We start from the raw sequence: 24,942 nt of genomic DNA on the forward strand, positions 1-24,942 counted from the left end.
GAAAGGCAAGGCAATGTGGGGGAGGGATAGGCAACACAATGGGTATCTTAACAGGAAATGTCCATGCACAGCAAGGCCGAAGGAGAAGTGGTAGAGAGGTCAGGGTGGGAAATAGGTGAGTGCAGCTAAGAAAGAAAGAAAGTGCATAGCTCTCGTGTGTGTGTATGTGTATGAAGTTTGCAAGATGTAAAGCAAAGAAAGCTGTCTCTTGATTGTGGAGTAAATGGATGTTTTCAAGAGTAAGTGGCAAGGTCCAAGCAACCTTTTCATCCTGGTACATCTGTGTCTGTGAGACATAGTCAGAAACGTCTCCTTTTAGATTCAGACTGCAAGCAGGACATAGAATGTGACTGTGTGAATAGCTGAGCAGGAAGGCACATCACATGAGCACGTTTCAACAGAAGCAGTTTGTGCGAGAAGGAGATGGACGTGTGGGACTCCAGCAATATGGCAATGCACTCCGCTGAGAAGCAAAGTGCAATGCCTCGGTGTGTGCTCTGAAAATAAAAGGCTGCAAGGAAAAGGCAAGGGGACAGGTCAGTGAAATCTTTCTGTCCTGGCACACTGAGCTGTTTGAAGGTGAACCGCTGTTTGGTTTCACTAAGGACTCGGAGAGGATGTGCTTGTCCATGTAGCTGAGAAGGAAAGTGAGAATCACCGGTACGTTTGGCAGAGTTTGTAGGCTGCGAGGAGAAGGTGACGGCCAGGCCTGGCTTTTGGCTGTGGCACTTGTTGCAAGGAAGAAGCTGCTGGATGGTTTAAGCTTTTGGGGATCTGCAAGAGTGAAAGACTACGCTGGTACCTCATAAAACTAATGCTTGTTGATCATCTGGCTGAATCTATGACATAAACCAGAAGTGAAATTTCCCCCATTTGCCTCAGTTTTTTCACCTTTTCATCCAACAGCCCGAGCCTTTTTGAGACAGCTGTCAAACGCCTTGCCTTGAAGCTAGAAGTATCTCAGTTCACCTGCTAAGAAACACGGAAAAGAGCTCAAGTCAATTTCAGAATTGCCCTGAGCAGAGCTGGTGTTTTGGTACCGTAAATTTCCATTGCGAATATGTGCAAGAATCACCATTTTATTAGGCAAACATTTGAAATACGCTAGCAGCTTCATCTTCTTGTCGCTGCAGTCCTTGGAAGTTTTGCTATTTACTGAAGCAGGAAACAGATCAAACACGAGAAGCTTAAGAATCCAAGCTCGCTAGCCATTGTTCATATAGCACATGATGAATTTAAGGTACCATTGTAACATACAGAATGGCTCTATGCAAGATAATGGAAGTGTCCTTCTTCAATGGGCAGAAAACCTTTCTACCACGTGAACTCTGGCAGTAATCCATCATGCCTCAGTGTGCTGTGGCTAGTCAGAGAGCTATACAATCGGTCTCTCTGCCCATGGCACTCTCAGGGTTCAAGGCCACACATAAACTCCCCACCTTACAGACACGCAAGTAAAGCCCACTGAAAATGCTCTTCTCCAGACAGCTTACTGAAACCAGCTAGGAGTTCCCAGCATCACGCTGGGCACTTCTGTCCATGATGGCTTTGCTTTTAATGAATCCAGAACAGAGTTGCATTTTTTCTAGTCTTTAGCTCTACTAAGGTATTTGATGTAACATGGCGAGAAAAAATTTGTTTCGACAGTGATAAATAACAGAGGGGATAATGTACCTTTTGCTGCTATCTTCTTTTGCTGCTCCATTTTCCTTGCTTCGTTATTGCTTTCTGTCAAAGAAATGCCAGCAAAAGCCTTCATCAAGTCTTTCTGTGAAGACAGACTGCCAGAAAGGTAGAGAAACTTTGAACCTTTTCAAGACCCTTGTAGCACGTGTCTTGGTCAATTGGTATGCAGATCCTTTCTTCCAGCAGGACTTTTTTGCACTGTTAGCGCACATTGAACTGAATCCAGTACAAAAGCAGTGAATAGTGGAACTGTTCTCTTTTCATTGGAATGGTGATAAAAATGCATATCAAATAAAAGCATTTTAGAGCAGCAGGAAGATTTTCTATGTAGCTAGCAAATCATAAAAAGATGCATATTTACTGGTTGGGTTCCTTTCAGAATTTACAAGAATTCCAGACAGAAAACACAGCTTAGTAAACTGCAAATCTAAATCACAGTATCTAGAAAGGTGACATGAAAAAGAGCAAGAGGAAGAAAACCAAAAAGAAACCCAAAGGAAGCCAGAAATAAGGCACAACCTCTCCTCCTTTTCCGCTTACTACAGTACCTTAGAAGTACTTGCGAGTGTCCTAACAGTCACGTAAGTAGAAAACTGTGCCAAGAACAATTGTGGAAAACTGTGGAAAACCGTGCTATCCGAACAGAAACATAGGGTTTGCTTTCACGACAATTAAATCTGCATGCAATAAGTAAGGTAAGGATATGTTTTGTATATTCAAAAACAATTTTAAAATATTCCAAAATTGAAGGGACTGGTGTTTTGTTTGTTTTGAATTACTTGGCTAAATATGGTGCACGTCAAAATACTGCAGAGATGTGGTTCATTTTAGAGATGCCAACTGTAAAGGAGGGAAGCATTTTGTGTGCTTAAGAAAGTAAAGTACTGGAGAGTGTTTTTGTTCCTTCTTCAGAAGGTTAGAATATGCGTAAAAGATGCTAGCTGGGGACTTACAATTAATGAATTATTTGCTGTCAGTAGGTCAAATGACATTAGCTTTCAAAAAGAAAAAGTAATCTTATTCCACGTGCCAATTCTAAAGTAGATTAATATTCCTTAAGCAGAATATGGATATGAAGAGGGATATGACATGAAAGGTTAATCAACACTGGTGACAGCAAAAGGCTTACCTGCTTCAAACAAATACAGGAGATAAAATACTATTTTTACACAAACATTGCTGTCTGGTTCGGTTGTCTGTCTCTGCCCGGACACGGGTAGGGTGGTTCTTGGGTGGCACGCGTTTCAAAGGACGAGTCTGGACTCTTCAGCTTTTCGACCTTCAGATTGTTTATTGTTTCTTATCTACAAAATTTTCTGTCTGCCCAACAGAGGTCTGATCTGCAAGGCAGCTAAGGGCACTCTGACCACCCACGGGGCGGTCATGTCTTTTTATACTAAAATCTACGTACATGATATTTACTTTCATTTTCCAATACTTTTCACCCATGTTGGCAAGTGCACCTTCACCATAAACCAATCTCCAAGTGCCAACATCACCACAGAAGATGGAAGACAAGAAGAAGAAAGAAGAAGGACGAGACACGCCCTGATCTCTCCATCTTGTCTCCATAACCCCCCTGTACCAAAAACCTTAAAGTTTATATTTCACCTTATAAATGTGTCCCTTTTACACCTTTCACTCTAAAGTGATTCTCATGTCTTCAAACTGCTGTCACTTCTGTGGATGGATCAAAATCAAGCCACCAAACACTCTTGGCAACATTCCAGGATTTCCAAGACCCCCAAGGGTTCTCCTGGCAACTCTGGACATCTGGAGTGATGTGCTGAGTTCCCACATCTCCCCCTTCTGTTTGCACTAAGAATACTTCTTTGGCAACTTGACTCATGACACGTCCCATACATAAAAAGATGCATGAGACGATGAGCATGAGGATTAAGAGTATTATTAGAATATAAAATCTCATTTTTAAAAATTCTCTCTATAAGGGAGAAAGATCAAAAAATCTCGCTACATCATTAATCTATGATTTAGTGATTTCGCTGAGTTTCTTTATACTGTCTTTTATTTTTTGAATATTTTCATGAATTGATCTTGAATGATTTGAGAGATTCATGTAGCACATTCTTTCAAACTTTTCACATCTATGTCTATGAGTAAGCAATAGATAATCGATTGTTGCTCTATTTTGAAGAGTTGCTTCTCTCACACTACTTATGTCTTTTAACATATCACTCAAAGCGAGAGAGAGACTGATTGAGCATGCTTGCTCAACTAACAACTCATGTGGTCTAGTTGAGTCAAGGCCACCTCTGACGCTGTCTGAAGTGAGAAAATTGCTGCTGCAATTCTCTTTGCTTTGTCTCAGGTGTATACTTCATCATCACAATTTGCACTGTAATGTTGCAAGAACTTTTTCTCTTTATGTTTTTGCTCTTTCAATACTTTCAAATCTGGTGATAACATTGAAATCTTTCTAATGTTGCATGGACTTCTTTTGGCATTTGCAGGAATGCTGTGCCAAATTTTGTCTCTACAAATTAAAAACAACTTATGTGGCAATTGCACTGGGACTTGGATTGATCTTTTGGCTGTTTTCTCGGTGTGATTGCACTAAGCTTTTTTATAAAACATTTTTATAAAACTTGTGATTTGGAATGACATCAACGCTTTTGTTTGTCTTTGACACATTCGAAATTTTGAATTTCATGCATAGTTCTATTGTTGTGGACTCGAAAATTTCTAATTCTTGCGGTTCGGTATAAGCCACAGGTAAAAGATGTGTCTAAGCACACTATTCATTCACAGGATCTTTGATGACTTGTGAAATCTCCATTGGAGAATGCTCTGGAATTGGCTATTCATCTACTGGCAACTTAACTATGCATGTTGTGAATGGTTTCTCTGGTTTCGAATGTGTCAGGCAGATACTTTCTAAGTTCGCTGCTTGGGTTAAAGTTTCTCAAACATTTTGTTTTGGTTGATTGATGGGTAGATTTGCTCTATTGCTTAAAGCAACAGATGAAAGCATGAGCATCATGAAGCTCATGACTTCATCTTTATGAAAAATCATTGTTATGTTTTCACTCAAAGCTACAAAGGAAAAACTTCTAAAGTTTTTATTCTTTTTGTCTCTCTTCTGAGTCGTTGTTCACAACTTGAGTTTCTTCTTCTGTCTGTGTGCTCGTTTCTTTGCTTCTGGGATCAGTGCTCTCTTGCTCTCTCGTCTGAAATGGCTTCACGTGTCACGCTGACATTTACTTCAGACTTCGCTCTGTGGAAACAAGCGAAACTCTTGCTCTAAGTGATTAGTTTGAAAGGACTTTCTATTTGTCTTGTCTCTGGGTTTCTGATCAAAACTAAAGGATTCTCTCTTAGTTTTGCTTGAGAGCTGTTTGAAAAATGCTTCACGATTGGTGGATTGGGTTTTGAAGACGAACTGTTGAGAAAATTCAACACATACAATGCTTTGTTTAACTTCATGTGTGGTGTCGTCTCTGGCTCCCCCCTTTTCTGCTTATCTAAAAGGGATTTCAGGGTATGATGTGTTCTTTCAATGATTGCTTGACTTGTGGGTGAATGTGGAATCCTAAATGTGTGTTTGACACCCCGTCTTTTCAGGAATCTGTCAAGCACTTTGCTTGTATATGTTGGACTATTATCTGTTTTTATTCCTTGAGGTACACTTAATGATGCAAACGCTTGTAAAAAATGTCGACAAGCATGTTTTGCTGTTTTTCTTGCATGTGCTGAAGTAAAGACTGCTCTTGAAAATGTATCTACTGAAACATGAACATTTTTGAGTCTCTCAAATGATGGATATTTTATGACATTTGTTTGCAGTCTCGTGGGTTGACTGCTCTTGTCGAAGCAGGTGGTTGCATGAGTTGACAATCTGGACAAGCACTAATGATTTCTCTCGCTTGAGTTTTTGTGAAATGAAAGGATTCTATCAGCACTTGCGCATTTTGATGAAAAAATGCATGACTCAGTCGTGCTTGCTCAAAAATGTCTGGAAGTGTTTGTGAAATGGGCATTGTCAATCTGTCTGCTTGAGCATTCTTTTTTGCTAGAAATCTTGGAAGTGTTGTGTGCGCTCTGATGTGAGTGATGAAATATTATTTTTCTCTGCTTTCTAGCACTGTTTTCATGTTTGCTAGATAGGAATATAAAACTTCGTTGCTGACTTCTTTCAAGAGCGAACTTTCTAATTGCTTGACTACACTTGCAACATATGCAGAGTCTGTGACTAAATTGAGCGGTTGTTGGAACAACTGAAATGCTCGGATAACAGCTGCTAATTCTACAATTTGTGGAGAGCTTTGAACTGTCTTCACGTTCGATTCTTATTCCCCTGTCATCGAGTTTATCTATGTGATCACTGACTTGTGTGTCTTCTCTGAGCTATCAGTGAACACTGTGATCTCGTCTAGAGGTTCTTCACTTATTTTTGGCTTTGCTCTGTAACATATCTGTGACTGCAATATTCTATGTTGCGGAAAGTTGATTGTGCAAGCTCTTGGAAAAGCTAATAACGCAATTAACAAATCTTTTGATTTCTGCATCGCCCAATTGAAATAATCTTTCTTCAAAGGTAGATAAATCTTTGAAAATTCTCGTCTCGCCATTGTCAGCAATCTTGTTCTCTCTTTTATGATGATCTGTGCTGCTGTCTCTAAATCTGTCAGAATTGTCTTTGAAGGCTTATACGGTAAGAAAATCTACTCTATGGTTATTAAAGGATCTCTCTGAGTGCATTTCATTGGAAGATCAAACTATGGAATTGTGCTTTCTTTCTTAACATGCTAATTGAAAAGGCAACGATTCAATGAATCGATGTGCTTGTCTCTTCTGAATGGCATTTGTAACTTTCTCTAACTCTTTATTCACTTCTTCTGTGAGCGTCTTGGGAGATCGAATGTCTGCATCTCTTCTCAAGAGATCAAGCAACGCTGGAATGTCATTGTTTGTGATTTCAAAATCGACTTCATCTAGTTGATTTCTCTTAGAAGTTGTTGTAAATCATGCAGATTGTTGACTTTTGTGCTGATTTCTATCTTTTGAGGCTTTATTGTTTTCTCTGAGATCTTCTACTCTAGATATTTCTAAGGTGCGACTTCTTGAATCTTTGAAACACTGATTTCTAGACTTGCCTTTTGCACTTCTGCAATCACACAGTCACGAGCTTTTTGCAGTTCTTGTTGTGTCGATGCTGCAATGAGCAGATCATCTATATAGTGAATGATTCTCACTTTCGGGAATTTCTTCTGCGCTGGTGACAAAGCTCGTGCTACGTACTATTGGCAGATTGTTGGCGAGTTCTTGAGGCTTTGAGGAAGGACTACTCAATGGTACTGCTGCAGAGGCATTTCTTTGTTGATACTTGGAACTGAAAAGGCAAGCTTTGGAGCATCATCTGGATGAAGTGGAATGCTGAAGAAACAGTCTTTGAAGTCAATGACTACAAGCGGCTAATCTCTGGGAATCATCGAAACAGATGGAAGACTCAGCTGAAGCGGTCTCATGTCTTCGAGAACTTCATTGATCTTCTTGAGATCGTGCAACAGCTTCCATTTGCTTGACAGCTTCTTTTTGATGACGAACACTGGAGAATTCCAAGGGCTGTTTGTTGGCTTGATGTGTCTCTTCTGTAACTGTTTTTGGACTAGGGTTTTCAATGCACTCAACTTTTTTTGCTCTAGGGGCTACTGATCTACTCAGACTGGATCATCTGTTTTCTAAGTTAACTTCAATGTGGCGAGTGCTGCAGTGACTTTAACTAAAAATCTACTTTGATCTTCGTACTTCATTGTGCTAAGAGATCTTGTCTCTAAACTGTGATTGGCTTCTGCACAACGAAAGGATGAATGATCGCTGTCTTGTTTCTTGGTCCTGTGACAACGATGGCATTCCCACTCTGCAGACACAGAGAAACTCCCCCTATGCCTGAGAGAGATCTCAAGGGTGCAATCAAGCTCTAGTTGTGAGGCTAAAAGATGTAGGATATTACTGTAACATCTGCCCCTGTGTCAAGCATGCTTCTGACTTCTATTGTTCTGTCTCTACAAGTCAATTGACATGTGAGCGTGGGTCGATTTCGACCTATGTGTTTTATCTATGTGGTATGTATTTCAACATGCTCTTTCAAAGGAAGCCCTTCTTCATCGAAGATTGACATGACTTCTTCAATGGAGTGTGGTGGCAGAGCAAAAGTTCTCGCGATCTGAGTGTTTTCTGCTACGGTCAATGGTGGACGAAGTGCTTTTGCTAAAACTGTCAATTCTGTGTTTTTGTCTGCGGAAACAACTGATGGATAAACAATAAGTCCAAGGATTCTGCTTCTGTCTTGTCTTATTATTAAGAAATTTTGTTTTTTGTATGAACCTTCGCAGATCTTTGCTGGAACTTCTGCATGACTTTCATCTAGAAAGCAGATTAATTTGGAAGTTGCCAGTGTGCACTGTGCTCCTGGTGGAAGGAGGTCTGGGTCGCTTGAGAATCGACTGAGGAGTTTGCTGAGGGCGTCTGCTTGACGATCTCTGATGACTGTCTTGTTGGCTGTTGTGTCACTGCCATCACTTGTGTCGACGCGCGCTGACGGTTTGCGGACGCGCTCTTTCTCTCGTTTTTCGGAAGTGGTAAAGGATTCTCTTCCACGTCTGTCTGGGAATAACATTCTTTCACAGAGTGTCTTCTTCTGCACTGTGCACAGAGTGGCTTTGCAGGTTTTTGTGTCTGCACTTGTGCGTGCGCTTGTGGACAATTCTTTTTCAAATGTCTAAACGCTCTACATTTGTAGCATTGTCTTCTCGATGGATTGTTCTTTTTCTGGATGGTTGCAAGAAATTTATTTATGTTTTCATTTTGTTGTTGGAGTACTTTTTCTAGCATCTTTTCAACTACTTTGTCTTTATCTTCTGATTGCTTCTCTGGGTTTCTTCTTATCTGTTCTTCTCACTCTCTTCTCAGCTCATCTTTCATGATTGATGCGACGTGCTGAGGTGTTCTCACTCTGCTGCATGACTCCACCATCTCTGCTAAGGATGGCTGTCTTGGCATTGCGCTGATGACTCATTGACAATCTGGGTTGGCATTGCTGAAAGCTAGACTTTCTATGAGAGGTCGCTTCGCTTTGTCAATCGTCACTTGTCGATCTACAGCTTGCGAGAGTCGATCTATGAAAGATTAGAATGGTTCTGTGGGACTTTGCTTGACGCATGAGAATGGGACGTCTGGAACTCTTGCCGGAGCAATCTGTGAGATTGCTTTGCGCGCTGCTTCTTTGATGTCATTCAACACTCGTCGTGGAAGCTGTGCTGCTTGCTCTACTGGATTGTCCTCTGGAGGATCTTTTGCCAACTGTGCTTCTGTGAGATTTGCGTTTGGCCCACTTTGATAGCTGGCTCTTAACTCTGTGAGATATCTTCGCCATCTTCTGTCTCAGATGAGACTTTGTGTGTCAGTGAGAATCATTGACACAAGACATCGAATGTCATATGGTGTGAAATCATACATATTGAATGTCTCTTTTAGGAGCTGTTTGAAGAATTGTGAATTCAGACCATTGTTCTGAATGGCTTTTGATAAGTCTTTGATCACTTCATGACTCAACTTTTCCCACCTTGGATTTTGACTTTGTGCATCATATGTCACTGGCATTATTATGTCTCTTGATCTTCTGATCAGACTTTTTTCTTTTGATAACTCATTTCTAATTTCTTTCTAGTCTATTGGTTCTATCGGTCGTTCTTCTTCTTTCTCTGGAAACTCTATTGGCTATTGCCTGCACAATGGAATCGTGGAGGCTCTTGGTGATCTTTTGCTCTATGTTCTTTGACTTGAGGTCTTCGGTCTTGCTCTTAAATCTGAAAAAGAAACTTGAGGTTTTTGCGAACGCGTTCTTTTTGCTGCATCAAAAGACTGCAGAAGATTTCTTGCTGCTTCCGCTGGGAAAGCATCTATGCTGGAATTCTCTCTCTTGCTGTAATGTGTATTATTTCTTCTCTTTGAGGCTGTGCTTCATTTGAGCTGTCTTCAACTTCATATGATCTTGAAGTTGATGGAAAATTATCTTTTTGTTGTGTTGTTGTTGTTGTTGTTGTTGTTGTTTTCTTTATAGTGGTTTTCTTTTTGTATATTGTTGGAAAAAATTGTTGCATTGTTGCAGTTTGGCCAGCAGGTGATGTGGTGGCGCTGTCAAACAGGTTCGACATGTCTTGCAGTGCGGTCATCTCTCTACAAGGTGGCGCTGTCATCTGCTTGGACAACTGTGATGACGACACGAACTCGATCGGTTCTTGCTCAGCAGACTGCAACGCTTGCGATCGTGTTTGAGAATGAGTTTGCATGGCTGTTGACTGAGCTGGCATTGAGCGTTGAATACTTGAATGTTTTTTTTGAGTGGAAGAGGTTTGAACCATAGGGATTGAGGCTGAAGGCATCAGGACCGGAGAGGGGGTGGAGCTTCGGCGTGTCGAACCAAACCTCCTCTTTGCTTGAGACGTCACAGGAGACTGGACTTGCTCCCGTCTACGCTCTGTCTGCACTTCCTGCGCACGCGCGCCTTCGGGAACGCTTCTTGCCTCCCCTGTACTGATGTCACTGTCTCTGTCTCGCTCCACTTCTGAAGTCTCTTCTCTAACGTCTGTTCTTGTCTTTCTCTCTTCTTCTTCTGACGCTGTATCTACGCCCCCCACCAAAGCGCGCGGCCCTCCCCCTGCTGGTACTCTCTTTCGCGCTGCGATTCAAGCTGATCTCTGCGTCTAGACTTCTGGGTCTGACATCACTACTGCACGTCTCTTGCGTCTCCCTACGGTAGCTTGCTGGAGCCTTGCAGCTGCTCTGCCTTTGCTACTCGTGTCTGATGCTGCTGCATCAGTTTGATAGCCTTCTCCGGCTTTCTCGGGAGCTTTGCCTGTCACGCGCACTTTTGGCACTGTGCCAGTCGAGACTGCTGCTGCCCTCGACGCTGCGCTCGCAAAAGCCACACCAGAACTCGTGTCTCTCATCGCCTCTGTGCTCTTCTCGCCAGCCGCTGCTGCCGCTGCGCCGCCGCACCTGCCGCGAGAGAGCGCATCGCTCCTTCCCTCTTGTTCTTTTTCAACCCCCTTCCCCGACTTTGCTACTTTTGCCACCTCCTCTCCCTCTGACTCTTGCGAATCGGGGCAGTACGCTCTTAAAGAGCGACCTGTCTCTTCGATGTTGCTGGGAGAAAATTTAATTTCATCAGAGAGTGGAATGGTATCATCTGTGCCTGAGTCGGAGCTTGAAGCTTCTGCACTCTCTGGAGTCTCAGGACGCTTTGGGGTTCCCTTGGGTCTTCGGGATGGTGGGACTGAAGGCAATGACATTTTTCTTTGTCCCTCTTCTTTGGGCACTTTTTCCCCCGGGCCAATTGGGATCAGAGCCAATCTCTGTTTCGAGTCTTGCTCTCTTCCCTCTGTCTTTGTGGGATTTGCAACAAGTTGTTGCCTGGCTGACCCCCTAAATTGAGTCGAGGTTGCTTCTAACATAATTCTTGCTGAAGACAGCAATTTCAAGGCTGTCTTATCATCATTGGTGGCTAAAAAATATAGGTGTCTATTAACTTTTTGCCAAAAACTTACTTCAAATAACAAATGTGTCTCTGAGTACGGGTAATTACACTGCACCCACAACAATAGCTCTCTAAGTTTTTTCTTTCGGATCTCCTTAGTGTGTGTGTCTGCCACGCCCTGTAGGTCGGACAGAATCTCTATTTGTTTTTGGGAAAGTGTATCCCCATGTTCTTAATTCTTGACTTTCTCACCGAATTTGTTGTCAGAGCAGTCTGAAGGCTGTTGGTCACTGGCCCACAGATTACAGGAGATGGATTCGGAGGTGCCTTTCCGATTCCGATCTGGGCTGTCCTGCTACGAACTTTCTTCAGCTGAAGTGGAGTGCGATGTTCTCAGTGGCTGCTGCGTCTTCAGACCCTCCTGGCTGCTTTCTGGCTGCTTTCCCGAGGAGTTATCAGTGCTCTCCTGGGAATGAGTCTAGCTCGGGAGCTGCCCACTCGGCGCTTCAAGGCTGCCCCTGTGCAAGAGGTGCACACCAGAGCTCACCGTGGCTCAGCGAGTGCCCACCGGATGTTGCTGGGTCGCCGGTCGCTGCCGGGTAGCCCCCCGGATCGCCCACCGGGTGCCCACCCAGGGACGCCAAATGTCGGGTCCGGCTGTCTGTCTCTGCCCGGACACGGGTAGGGTGGTTCTTGGGTGGCACGCGTTTCAAAGGACGAGTCTGGACTCTTCAGCTTTTCGACCTTCAGATTGTTTATTGTTTCTTATCTACAAAATTTTCTGTCTGCCCAACAGAGGTCTGATCTGCAAGGCAGCTAAGGGCACTCTGACCACCCACGGGGCGGTCATGTCTTTTTATACTAAAATCTACGTACATGATATTTACTTTCATTTTCCAATACTTTTCACCCATGTTGGCAAGTGCACCTTCACCATAAACCAATCTCCAAGTGCCAACATCACCACAGAAGATGGAAGACAAGAAGAAGAAAGAAGAAGGATGAGACACGCCCTGATCTCTCCATCTTGTCTCCATAACCCCCCTGTACCAAAAACCTTAAAGTTTATATTTCACCTTATAAATGTGTCCCTTTTACACCTTTCACTCTAAAGTGATTCTCATGTCTTCAAACTGCTGTCACTTCTGTGGATGGATCAAAATCAAGCCACCAAACACTCTTGGCAACATTCCAGGATTTCCAAGACCCCCAAGGGTTCTCCTGGCAACTCTGGACATCTGGAGTGATGTGCTGAGTTCCCACACATTGCTATTCGGAGCTTTCCTTGGAAAGTTTCAATGGCAATCATGACAGTAAAATTCTGAGTGACAGTAAAATTCACTCTATCATGAATAAAATTTACTCAATCATGACAGCAAAATTTGCTCAATCATAAGTAAAATTCTTTTGAGCTAAGTACCTTAAGCAAAGGGTAGCTCAAGCATAACTGGCATTTGATGTCAACAAAGGCAACTTGACCTGCTTTTGTCACATCTACTGCATTAAAAAGCTTACTCTGTCTCAGATTCCTTTAGAGGGATATCAACACAAACCGTGAAACTGCATGAAAATGATGATTTAAAGAAGGATATATTAGAAGAATGGAATAATGGTTAATGTTCTTTTCCTTCCAACTGCTTTGTTTGCCCGTTTAAATTTTTTAAGTCCTTCCTGGTATCACCATGGTAGCAGTGCAGCAAGTGTTTGGTTGTAAGCTGTCCATATTGCCAGCTTCTGGACTGCCTTCAGAAAACTTCCCACTGGTTTTGTATAGAAATCACAAGCAGTAGAGATGACAAAGACTGCAGAAACCTTCTCATTTCCTTCTAGAGCAGGACCGTGTCTTTCACCCACTCTTAACTAGACAACTTTCATCAGTCATGAGAGAGTCTCATGTTCAAGAGCTAAGCAATGACATCTGTAAATAACAAAAAGCACACTGATATTCTCTTGGGACTCCAGTACAGAGCAATGAAGGAGCTTGAATTCACCTTCTTGGGAAGTTTTAAAATGGACATTAATTTTAGGACAGAAGCTAAGCCATGGTAACCTTTGTTGAATATGTCTGCGTAGGCAGAGTTTCCATCACTACAGAAGGAATGTCATTTAACCCACATTATCATCTCTAGCTGCTAAGCTGCACTTATTGCAGAGTATCTGCAATATTTTTTACAGGGTGGGCTTTTATCTGTAATCCCTGAATAACATTCCAGAGAGAAGTACTTTGGGGGTTGGGGGGGAACCCCCAATTCTTAACTATTTCAAGTAGTGGTTACATTTGAAAGTCAAAAAAGATGTAAAACCTTTCTTTCCTAGACGTATTACCAGCACAAACTGTACCAGAATTTTGATGCTTTTGATTATGGCAGCATAACTCTACCATAGACGCTCTTGCTCTGGACTATTCCTTAAAAAACAAAGTCCCTGTTAGAAATAAAACAAAATTAGCCAAAATATTGGGCTGGATGATTTCAAAGGCTATGTACTACAGGCCAAACATCTATAATAATAGTAATGAGTGGGCTAAAAGTTAAATCAATACAGCATAACTCAGTTCAAAGATATCTTGTGTCCTAATGTTCTCACAGAAGACTGTAAGAAACCTCTATTTTTGTGGGTTTGTTTTATCCATTTAGATGTACCTTCTACTTCTTCCACTGTATGAGAATGTTTATGACAAGATTGGATAACTTCATGCAACCTTCTATAAGTAAAGAAAGAGAAGCCAGTAAAGAAAGGGCAAAATTGTTAATTGCAGGTGGAAAGAGGGAGGCCAAGAAAAGAAAACAAAAGAACAATAATAATTAAATGCCACCCTGTCTTCTGTGAAAAGTAAAGGCACAGACAAAAAGAACAACTGCAAAATTCTCACGAGAAAAACGCACTTTATCTGGCTCAAGTATTTTGTGCTACATTTCTTGCTGTTTTCTCATGCCAAACATCTTAACCATTGAAGGTGTCCCTTTTCTCTTTCTGGAATACAGCTATGGCTGTGCCATTGCTGACAAGCTGCTATTCTCAGAGGTGTCCAGCTGAAAGTCTTAAATCAACTGATTTGCTCTGTCACTTTAATATGGCATGACTTAACCACTTACAGTTTCAGCACCTGAACTTGCCCAGCCCTACAATTCTTTGCCCCTTGAATGGTTATATAAGCTCCTTGGCAACTGGCATTTGTAAGTACATGCAACTATGCAGAATTTGCACTATGAGATGATGCCAAATGAGTCACGCTGGTAGATTAACTAGGGCATGCAAAGCGGAGAGGGGGGAATGAGAGCACAAGAAGAGAGTACACAAGAAGAGAATACAATCTACTTTTTTTCCACAACAAGGCTAACACTGTAGAAATCAAAATGAACACAAATCCTCCTAGGGGTAATTCTTGCTAAAGACAAAGACTTCCTTTTGTGTTCAGAGGCCTGGAATGTTTAGCCTTGGAATATCAACCCAGTTACAAATGAAACTGCAGGAGGGAGCCACCATTCTTACAATGAACATTGATATGTGTATAACCTTTCATAGGGATCCATCTTTGTCACGCACATCACGTTTTATAAGAGAAGAGGCATTGTTGAATGGCTTCAGTGAAAAAAAATCTTAAATGCAATCTGAATGGAGTTAGGATCCAAGGGAGCAAGTATTTCAAGAAAGCCTGAGATATTGCCTGTGATGAGATCCCTTCTAAGAGGTTCATTTAAGGTACCGAATTCTCCATCTAAATACTGGCAGATTAGTCAGTTGTGAACAATCAATCTTTTTAAATGGTCATTTTGGAGGACAAGGCTTGCAGGGAATTTAGTACTTGCTGCCATATTGCCTACATTCCTGGAAAGAGCATTAAATACTGAAATACGACTCATGGAAGATGAAGTCTTTGTGAATGTGAAAGTCCACTGCATGGCAATCTCAGAAAGGAACCCATCAAAGCCATTGAAATGCCAACACACAAGTTATGAGCTGGCAGTGCATGCCAGTTTTTAGCAAACCACAGCAAAATGCAGATGACAGAACAAGGCCATTAGGTCACATCCAGTATGAAGCAGTATGAAAGAGGAAAGCAGCTGAGAGCATCAACCCTGGTAAGTAGCTTCAGTATTCTTCTTGACATTAGCAGAAATTTGAAATGAGTCTCTGAAAATTACAGACGAGGCAAAAGAAAAGGGAGCAATGACTCCTCTGGCATAGTGTTTCCTCAAAGGGATCTTCAAAATGTAAAGATTGTATCATCCTTTAAGCTGAACAAAGATATTAAAAAGACAGGAAGGAAATGGCATCACATGCTAGAAAGACTCTGGGCAGTGTACTTTTAGACAGAAAGGCCACTGATGGAAAACCGACTAAACTGGCACCAATGCAGCAGCATTGTATTAAAGCCCAGAAAGGTTCACCGCTTCACTCTCTGCCATTCCGTTCATATGGACACAGCAGCTCTGCAACATTCCTACTGATCATCTCCTTGGCAAACTGGGAGTGAGGGTCCTTAGTGACGCAGAGTCCCCAGGCAGGTGCAGAGGAGAGCTGCTTTTTTGCAAAACCCAGGCTTTTGAAGCACTCAGGCCTTTATCAGTTACATAGCTTTTAAGCCATAACAAGCATCATTCAACCAACCACCATACACCATGCGGTGAACACGCGATGGTTCTAAAACTTGTTGATCTACCTCTAATTCAGCTGCCTCACCTTCCCATAGTCCTTTTCTACTTAGCCAAAGTAACGGGCCTCAGCCCAAGGCCTTCCTTTTGTAAGCTTCTACCTATATGCAGCAGCAAACCACTACTTTCTTCCGTGCCAAGAGTTTAAGTGGATGATTTGTATCTGCCCTTCCGGTGAAACATAATGGGGAGAGAAAATCCTGTCGGAAATGTCCAGTCATTCAGTTTTCTAGACAGGCCAAATCAAAAGAAAAGCAAGCTATAGGATTGTGTACTTGCTTTTACAAAACACCTGCTGCCATCTGACAGTGAACTAGCAGAAAACCAGCAAAAATGAGACTTGAGGCAAACAACCCTTTCACGGGAATAATGACATGATCAATAAAAAGACAACAAATTTCCAGGCTATTGAGATACTTGAAATGTCAGCAAAGGATTGAGAGCAGACACTGAACTAATGGAGAAAGGTTAAAAGAATCCCAAGAAAAACATGACCAAAGATTAAAAGAATCCCAAGAAAAACATGGGCAACTGACCTATTGAAGCCTTCAGGAAATCAGTGGCTGCTGATTTAGGTAGGCCATTCAAGTTAATTTACAAATGCACTTTCCACTCTTTTTTCACCTGTCAGCATCACAGGGTGAATTGTGACCATGGAATCACAATTCTTTGGATTCTGTTCTTAGCTTTAGGAGACAACTACAGCAGCTGAAGTAGCTGTTACTGATGTGATACACAGGAACACAGAGTTGACATATTTCATTCATGTCCAATCACAACTAGCAATACTAAGGGGATAGGATTGGCCTCTTTTCATGACACTTTCTTGCTATACAGCCTGCTCTGATTCTGGTGAAACTTTTTCATTAGCTTGTCTCTAAAAAAGGAGAAAGTCCAAGTCAATGTCCCTCCCTACTGGTGCAGGTTTACCATTCGGTTTGTCGAGCCTAAAAATTGAATTGGAACTAGCAGGAATTACTGTTTAAAGCGTCCGGACTGTTCAGACAATCTCAGGCTGATAAAAGCCTAGATGTTATTGGCTAAATACTCTGTTTCCCCCAAGAGAGGATGCATGCAATTTAATCCAACTTTTTGTAACAAAGTCCAGTAATACAAAATCCAGTAATACAAAAAAGGCACAGATAGGAAGAATTATTGGACCATTTAGGGAAGCAACCTTCTCACCTTCTTTTGGAGAGAGCATAATCTGCTAGCTGAAGTAACAAACTTGAGGACAGAAATCGCCCTACTACTGAGAAGTTGCTGGCAAGGGAGCCACCTAAGCTCTGTGACTTTCCCCTTTCCATTCATTGGTCAAGCCTAGTAGCCTAAAATTTATGGGGTCAATCAAAGACAAATGCAATCTAGTCAGAAGTCTATGAAAGGTCCAAAAATAATCAGAATTCTTCTTAGACAATGGAAATGGAAGCAGAGCTACCAATCTATTTCCTTGCGACATATCCCTAAACCTCATTCCCTTCTATTCATACCCAATGTATAGCCACCAGTACAATCAGGAAAAGATGAAACTTACAGATGTCAGCAAGGGAAGGATTTTAAAGAACTATTCCCATTAATCATCCTCTAGACAGTAACTCTATCATTAAAATCGGAGCCCTTTTAGTAAGTATCCCTTGTGGTAAATTCAGGACTCCAGGACAACAGAGCAAGAGAATTAAGCAGAAGCCGTTGATTGTTGACATGATGCACTTACACATTCTAACTCTCTGCACACGCTAGACCCGCATTTCTTATTGGTGCCTTTGTTATGTCCACGCTTTCTGCGTGCACCTCTCAGAAGATGTGTTTGGTTACAGTCCAGGTGCTTTGCTGCCCTCCGTTATCCAGTTCTTGTGATCTTGGAATTTGGTTTCTCAGCTTCTCTTTCTTATTTTAGCACGGCTTATGTCTTAGTAACTTTGATGAATTCCAGAGGGCCCTGAGAAAATTCTGATAAGAACAGTTCCAAGCAGGATGGCTGGTGCACCCTGTAGTCTAAATGGTTCAGATACATTGCTACAATTCCCCCTTCTTCTTCTTCTTCTTGCACCAGCCAGACCCTTTCCACCGTATTTTCTTCCAAGAGACTCACCAGTTTTGTGATGCATCGACTAACACAAAGCAATATAATAATGACTACTAGTAATAACAAAGCTCCCTTTATGATATCTTTCAACCATCCAGTTCTTCCCCATCCCTCAAACCGGTCATGCAAACCCCATTCATTCCCACTCAATTTCTTCATGTTATCTTGTCATTGTTTGAGTTTCCTGTGAATGGATGCAGAATGGTCAGAGAGGTTCATACAACTCATTCCTTCAAAATCCTCACACTCCTTCCCATCCGCTAACAACAACAAATCTATAACAGCTCTATTTTGCAGTGTGCCATGTCTAATACTATCTATGTCAGTGAGCATCTGATTTAAAATAGCTGACCTTACCTTTCGTTGTTTGACCATCCAGCATTCCAACTTATTAAGTGTAGCCAAAGCTTGAGCAGCAGCAACACCTGGAGTAAGGAATGATTAGTGCTGGAGCGCCCCAAAACTCTACACGATTGTCACAATCAGGTCTTAAGCTTGTATTTCTTTTTTCAGTTCTCTTGCTATGTCTTGCCCTCCAAATAGTCTGATTCAGCATTTCATGCATGCTAGCAGCAAACATGGTTATTTTTCCTCAGTAACAAGGACCACCAAACAAATTACTTGGAATTATGGGTCTTGCCCTATCCCCACAGATTCAAAAGACACTTGGTGGAAGCTTCCTTACAGTCACATTTGCACCAGCACTTCCAGGATAAGTCAATTGTGGCAATATTTGGTCATGTAATATTTGGTCACTTTCTGATACCATGGAGAATTGGGATTGAGGATGACACTATTATTTTTGGGTCATGGGACTAGGACATTGCTCATATAAGTTGATTGTGGGTTTAAAAAGTGGTTGAAAAACAGGCAATAATTTCCAGGTACTGATCCTAACAAATCTAATTCTTGGGGCTCTAGTCCACTTTCATTCTGTGATTGTGTTATTATACTTGCTTGGATGCCCTCGCCGTTTGTCTTTATCCCCAACCTTTAGCATATGTCCAATTTTGTAACACCACTGGCTATGTTACACTAGCAATCCTTCACGTTTGGTTTATTTGCTTCCATCTATGGTTTTCCTTCAACTCCTACCCATTCTGCAAAACCAGTAAAGTTACTTATTGGGATACCAATTAAACATGTCTGGAATGGTTTTCCTGGCATGGTTAAGAATAAACAAAAGAAATCCACCCCAGTAGCATTGGCCCAAGTAAGCCACATATTCTGTCAATGCCATCTGCACTACAGATGTTGCCACATATCACAAGGAACAGAGAGAAACCTCCAAAAACCCACATAACTAATTTAAGACTATTCTTCATCCTTAACATCGGCAAAGAACCTTTCCCCTATGAGATTAGGGAAAAAATCCAAGCTGATTGTGCCTCTTGCTCTTTGTTCTCTTCTCCTATTCTGTCTCCTTTGTTTCTTCTCCTCCCACCTTTGCTTTGTTTGTTCCCCATGCTAAGGTCTAACTCCCCATGTCCCAGGAATAAATACTCCTTTTCTGCATTAAATGGCCTTGATCTTATTTTCTCTCTCTTTTTTCTTGAGCTCCAAAGTTCATTATGACGAGGATTCATTATGTCCATTTTTATTCCACTTATGGCTAGTGAAGTAATAGGAGAAATTCTTAGTTATAGAAACTGTTACTAATCAACACAGACTGTTGGTCAGCCAAAGCTGTGTTAAATTCCTGAAGCCAGAGCAAGAGAACAGAGACTTCATAGAATTAGGAAGTTTCTTTTTCTTTCTTTTATATAGCAAAAGGGCGAGTGCATATTAGAGTGGGGCACAGAGTAGGTGATTCGGGAAGTCTGTACTGTCTGATTACCTCAGCCAATGGGGCAAAGAAGAGGGTGATGCAGTGGGAAATTTGGATAAAAAGGGGGCTACATCCCTCAACCACTTGAAAGACCCCATGGAAAATGGCCCATGGCCTCTCCACTTATTCCAATAAAGTTACAGGACTCCTCTGTCTCTTTTTGGGACAAAAACCTCTGGCATCAGGGATTAATTTTCCTAAGAAAATGAGCATGCATCCAGGATCCTCATCTCATGGCAGTGAGTGGGAGCCCGAGGCACCCCTCAGCCAGCTTTGGTGATCAGTTCCCTTTGGTGGCAGCCAGTACTGGGCAATTGGTTGAGTACCTGTGGAAGAATGGCTACATGACAGGGACCACGTTCTGGACCAAGAATCAGGAGGATGCAGCTAATCTGGGTCCCTGCACCTGCAAAACACTGTGTCCTTGAGCATAGCTGTGGTACAATAACAAGTAGTGAGAGAGACATGAGAAAAGAAAGATGTAACCCCCAAGGTATGAGGAAGAGCTGACCTTGTAGTATAGCCAATAGATTGCTTAGCTTGCAGAATATGTATGAGCTTATTACTTGTTGTGCATAAAAGTCTGATGCTCTCTTCAATAAATGAAGCTTGCTAAACACTCATATTGAGCGTCCAAGTTTCCCTGACCGCGACAAATGGCACCCGAACAGGGACCCTACAGAGGGCTTGAACCTGTTAGCTACGGTCCGGTGCAGTATTCCGTGTCGGTCCTGATGCAGCACGGGAGGCAAAAGAGTGGGCTCCGCGTCCCCGAGCAACCTTCGAGAAGGGTCTCGGCCAGCGAAAGAGCGGGATCCGTGCCCCGAGCGACCTTAGAGAAGGGTCTCGGCCGACTAAACGCTGCCAATGTCTTGAAAGGGCTGCAACAGTGCTGACGACTAAATTAGAAGGTAATGGAGAGACAAGCGGCGTATGACCTTTTTAAATGCTTTTTACAAAAGCGGGGATTATAGGGTATCGACCTGGGAAAAGGACTCCTGGGATTGACTGCATATGGAGTTGCAAAAGGGTGCTTTGCAGATCCCAGTCAGGTCTTTGAGGAGTTAGAGTGGTGTAGGTTTGGGGATAAGGGGGGTGCAGGGATTACCTTTGTGTGCTTACCCCAACAGGCAACATCTGGGTCCCGAGCCAGTGGACCAAACTTGCCATCGGCCATCCTGGATCCAGCAGCCAATGAGGAGAAGAGGCGGTTGCTCCGCCTCCACCTGGCAATCGACCCACTTCTCTGGCCAGTGAGACAGCTGATTGACCCTCGATTACTCAACTGGAGGACTCTTGACCAGCTGGCACAGCTGATAGCTACCTTGCCTATTCTAGCACCTTGTGGCCTTGCGTACGCTATTTGTACAAGCTGTGGGGACAAGCGTTGCTGCCCTTGGATAAAGATTTTCTGTGGTGGCTGTGAAAGAGATCTCTGGGTGCGTCAGAGTGTGCTGACAGGATTGTGGTGTGTTGAGTGTGATCGTGAGTGGAGAAGGAAAACGGTACTTGCTGCATTACAGGAGGAAACCGGATTACCTGGAATCCAGGGGTTATCCCTATATGAGAGTTGGGAGCAAAGGGAGATTGCTAGGTTAAAGTGGGAAGTACAGTGACAAGTTAGCAGAATTAAGAGCCAAACAAAGACAAGCATCCTGCAGGAAATCTGTGGTAAACATGTTGACCTGCCAGGACATTGGACGGTTCAGCCTAGGCAGATGGAAGAGCTATGTCATCGCCTTAGTATTCTCCCTCCTCCTAGTAGAGAAAACGAGCCACGTAGAAGGCGCAACAGGAGGAGGAGGGCTAGGAATTCCCCGTATGGCCCCAACTCAACCTAAGACCAATATTTGGGTCACTCTCGCAAACCTGACAAATCAAGAGGCCATTTGTTTGTCCTTGTCTTCTCCAGGTAATCCATTTACAACCTGCTTGGTTGGGCTACCAGCGGATCCTTGGCCATGCCCTTCAAGTACACCCACCTGCAGGACCAATGATGCTAGGGCAGGTGTAGATAACTGGGACCAACGGGTTTCCCATTTTTCCATAGCATTGCAGGAACCCCAAGAATTGGAACTGTTAGGCTCAGTGATGGCAGATGCATGCCTCAATTTTAACCATATAAGCCGGATGCCAGCCAAGAACCATTCCACTATTGTAACCTCCATCATGGCTGTCTACCAAAATGCAACAGCCTGGTGCAATTATACCACAAAGAAAGTATCAATCTCATCAAATTGCCCTATTCAATTGCCAACAGGTTACATTTTAATATGTGGAGACCACACCTGGCCTGGTATCCCATCTATGCTGCGAGGGGGGCCATGTACAATTGGACGGCTGTCTCTACTTATACTCAACACTTCCATGATACTAAACATGAGCTACCGCCATCGTCGAAGTAAAAGAATGGCCCATACATTTACTGCTAACTGCAAAGATGATGTTGGTCACCAAAAAATTTTGGTCCCCAGGGGCCATGATTGTGGCATCCTTTCTGGCTCCAGGGGTGGCAGCAGCAGGCACCCATGCCACCCTAAATAAGTTGGGATGCTGGCTTGCGAAGCAAACCAATGCCACTTCTATGGCGCTTTCTAGCCTTTTGATGATGTTGATTCTATTCGCAATGCAGCGCTTCAAAATAGAGCTGCAATTGATTTTCTTTTGCTTGCACAAGGCCATGGTTGTGAAGAATTTGAAGGCATGTGTTGCATGAACCTTTCTGACCATTCGCAGTCCATCCACTCCCAGCTCTCTGAGTTGCAGAGGTTAACCGGAAACCTACAGGTAGAATAGGGCTTTGATATTGATGGATGGCTCAAATCTTTAGGCCTGGGATCATGGCTACGCTCTATTGTTAAGGCTGGCATTATAGTAGGCATTATAACTTTGTTGGTAGTATTAGTTTTGCCTTGCTTTTGCATATGCTTACAAAATATGGTGCAAAGGATGATATCTGCTGCATTTAATCAAACATTGCTTGTGCAAAAAGAAAACAGGGGAATTGTGGAAGAATGGCTACGTGACAGGGGTCACATTCTGGACCAAGAATAGGGAGGATGCAGCTAATCTGGGTCCCTGCACCTGCAAAACACTGTGTCCTTGAGCATAGCTGTGGTACAATAACAAGTAGTGAGAGAGACATGAGAACAGAAAGATGTAACCCCTAAGGTATGAGGAAGAGCTGATCTTGTAGTATAGCCAATAGATTGCTTAGCTTGCAGAATATGTATGAGCTTATTACTTGTTGTGCATAAAAGTCTGATGCTCTCTTCAATAAATGAAGCTTGCTAAACACTCATATTGAGCGTCCAAGATTCCCTGACCGCGACAAGTACCCAATAGTGTCCACTCGAGACAGGCAAGTAGTGGACTAGAGGGTCCCTTGTCTCTGTATCTCTGCGAGCCTCTCAGGAACCCTGGGCCAGTCCCGAGTCGGCAGACACCGGGGGGAGCAGCCCCAACACGGCCGACAGCGGGGAGACACTGTCTGTGCCCCGAGGGTGCTGAGGGCACCTGGGCTGGGCGCCTTTGCAGCACAAGAGACACCAGAGACATCGGTGGAAGAGAAAGGGCTGACTCTTAGCAGGGGTTAATCCAAGGCTTTATTAGGATCCCAAAGGAGCTCCTGCACCTCAGGGGGCCTCCTGCCGAGAACCCCCGGGAGATGTGCCAAGGTCACATTTAAAGGGAGGTGGAAACCCAAAGTAGATAACATTTTACCAACCAATAAGTAACTCTAAGGGATGGGTATTGGGGGATAGACATATAGGACAGCGTATGGGGCAAGGCTTGGGGGGCTGACCCCTGGCCTCTGGCTAATCACTCAACGACTTGGACCGAAACTTCTGGATGGAGGGATGGGATGCTGAGTGATTGACAGAGAGCCAGGGTGGGGGTTTGGGGATGATCTCATTCTGGGAGAGGGATAACACAGGTAAAGGGAGGGGAGTACAGTCTGGGATAAACCATTTGGGAAAAATATGGGAATACAAAACAAAACTACTTCAAAGTATTACAAAATATAAAAACGCACTACAACAGTCCATGAAGAGTCCACATGGAAGGATCACTGAAAATGTCACCAATCAGTGGGATTTTTGGAGAGTAAACCTGAGAGGGCACCCACAGAGGGTTGCATAGGTAAAGCCAGCAATGGGTCCTGGCAAAAGGGATGATGATCCAGAAAGATCTCTGAAGAATCCCTAGGAAGAATGTTGAGATAGTTTGCACCTTCTCCCAGAGGTAATTAAAGACAATCCATTCCCAAGGAGCAATAAAGGGAGTTGAGAAGGGGTCTCGGCAAAGGGGACAGACAGTGCTGGTATGTTGGGAAACAATTGGTTGAGGTGGAATGTGGAGGAATATGGTTAAGGCAAGTAGTAGCAGGAGGCATTTATCATTAAAATTTCCCAGCTGATTCAGCTGCAGGTTCTTTGTATCCCCAGCTTTTAGGATAGGGAAAATAAGGAAGTCAGGATGAAGTGGTGTTTCTTTATGGTGGGAAGTGGCAGGACCAGACATGGAAGTGCGGGACTGTGAGCATGTCTTGGGGCTCGTGGGGAGGTGCGGGCCAGGGCTGAGGCTGTGGGGCAGCCAGGGCTCAGCTCCAGGTGGTACCTGGACAATAAATAAATAAATAGACACCTTAATCTTGATATCTTAATATTGTCCAGTACCTGGACAATAAATAAAAAGACACCCTAATCTTGAAACTAAAATCCTCTTATAACAACTATAAAAAAAACTCTTATTCCCTATAACACATAAAAACCATTTTAAAAAAATTCAATTTAATATCAAACAAAAACCTCCATACAAAAATAAACAAATATTAAAATAACTATAATCCTATAAGAAATTAAACAAACAAAAAATCCTATACACTCAAGAAAAAAAAAAAACGCTATTCCCAAAAATAAAATTAATTTTTAAAATAAATAATGTAAACTTTTACCTTTAAACAACTCATCTTTAAAACAATACCCCATAAGTTAACATAACCCATAAACACAACTATTAAAAACACTTATAAAAAGTAAAAAAAACATCACAATTACAAATTTTCTCAGGTGGTTACTATTCATAAAAAACCCACAAAACCCCTATTTTTTTCTTACAGAGGTCTCCATAATATTAGCAAAAGAGTCTTCTCTCCCAAAGTAAACTAAAAAAAAAAATTCTAAAAATA

General features: G+C 42.7%; 1 long non-coding RNA gene across 4 annotated transcripts; it reads left to right on the top strand.

The window, feature by feature from the left end:
* Positions 1-1,923: 1,923 nt before the first annotated feature.
* On the top strand, positions 1,924-23,052 carry LOC143695195 (uncharacterized). Of its 4 annotated transcripts, none has more exons than XR_013184226.1 (4): positions 1,924-2,381; positions 11,450-15,264; positions 20,360-20,662; positions 20,882-23,052. It is a non-coding gene; the product is annotated as an uncharacterized LOC143695195 (long non-coding RNA). The 4 variants fall into 4 exon arrangements; XR_013184227.1 differs by having other exon boundaries at positions 20,423-20,662; XR_013184228.1 differs by lacking the exon at positions 11,450-15,264 and having other exon boundaries at positions 20,423-20,662.
* Positions 23,053-24,942: the final 1,890 nt, after the last annotated feature.

Source organism: Agelaius phoeniceus, chromosome 14, assembly GCF_051311805.1.
Source record: "Agelaius phoeniceus isolate bAgePho1 chromosome 14, bAgePho1.hap1, whole genome shotgun sequence".
NCBI lineage: Eukaryota > Metazoa > Chordata > Aves > Passeriformes > Icteridae > Agelaius > Agelaius phoeniceus.